This window comes from Ornithodoros turicata, chromosome 1, assembly GCF_037126465.1.
Source record: "Ornithodoros turicata isolate Travis chromosome 1, ASM3712646v1, whole genome shotgun sequence".
NCBI lineage: Eukaryota > Metazoa > Arthropoda > Arachnida > Ixodida > Argasidae > Ornithodoros > Ornithodoros turicata.
In genome coordinates, this window is record NC_088201.1 from 180,723,219 (window position 1) to 180,724,248 (window position 1,030).

Genomic DNA, 1,030 nt, shown 5'->3' on the forward strand with positions numbered 1-1,030 from the left:
TGTTGATCGCTCTTTGCTATGGCATTGTTGACACTACGGTGCTTGTACTACTTCAGTCAGGAGATGTCAAACTTAACCCAGGCCCTTTCACTGACGAACAAATTAGTTGCCTGGTGTCCTCACTTCAGCGCAGGCAGCGCGTCAGTCTCATAACCTGAAGGTCGTGAGTTCGAACCTCACCCGGGGCACATGCATGGAGAGTGTAATGGCGGTGTTCGCTTTTGTTCATTCTTGATATTCATTGCAATCGAAGGAGACATCACGTAATTTCTCAACTCACTTAGCGCCGTGCGTGAATGGCTCACGGATAAGTTATGCAAGGATGAACAAAAGCGAACACCGCCATTACACGCTCCATGTATGTGCCCCGGGTGAGGTTCGAACTCATGACCTTCAGATTATGAGACTGATGCGCTGCCTACTGCGCTCCCGAGGCGGTTGTACGATCAGTTATGCACCCCTGTGCCGTTTTGTGCATCTTGCATAACTGATCGTACCACCGCCTCGGGAGCGCAGTAGGCAACGCATTCTGCTTCCGGCTTCCGAAGGGAAAGGACGTAGAATGTCACGCTCCGTACAGGAGGATTCAACGGCTAAGCCTAGTGTGTCGTGGTGTCGTGGTGTCTCGGATGGATCAGCACCGGATTCGACGGAGTACAAATTGATTCTTCCACCTATCCCAGCGGGAACAGCAACGTGGAACTCGGTTTTTCTGCATGGTGATATAGCAGGTAGGCCATACAAGCCAGAGCATTTCGAGGAGGGACTAAAAGCGGTACTGAATGTTCAAGAAGAAGTACTTAGCGCCGGAGTTTACCAAATGAATCACGTGTGGGTGGTTACTCTGCAATCTGCGTTATCGACGCAAAAGCTACTCGCCGCAAAAGAACTCAGGTGAAGGGTAAACAATGTCGGATAATTGACCCGAATCAGAAGGAAGTGGAGCTTAAGCTGCACTGGCTGCCAGTGTTTATCCCGGATGAAGAGGTGAAAAGCGTGTTCCAGAGTTTTGGACCAATTATTGAAATGG

General features: G+C 50.0%; 1 non-coding gene across 1 annotated transcript; it reads right to left on the reverse strand.

Moving 5' to 3' along the window:
* Positions 1-363: 363 nt before the first annotated feature.
* Positions 364-436, reverse strand: Trnam-cau (transfer RNA methionine (anticodon CAU)). Its single transcript has one exon. It is a non-coding gene; the product is annotated as a tRNA-Met (tRNA).
* Positions 437-1,030: the final 594 nt, after the last annotated feature.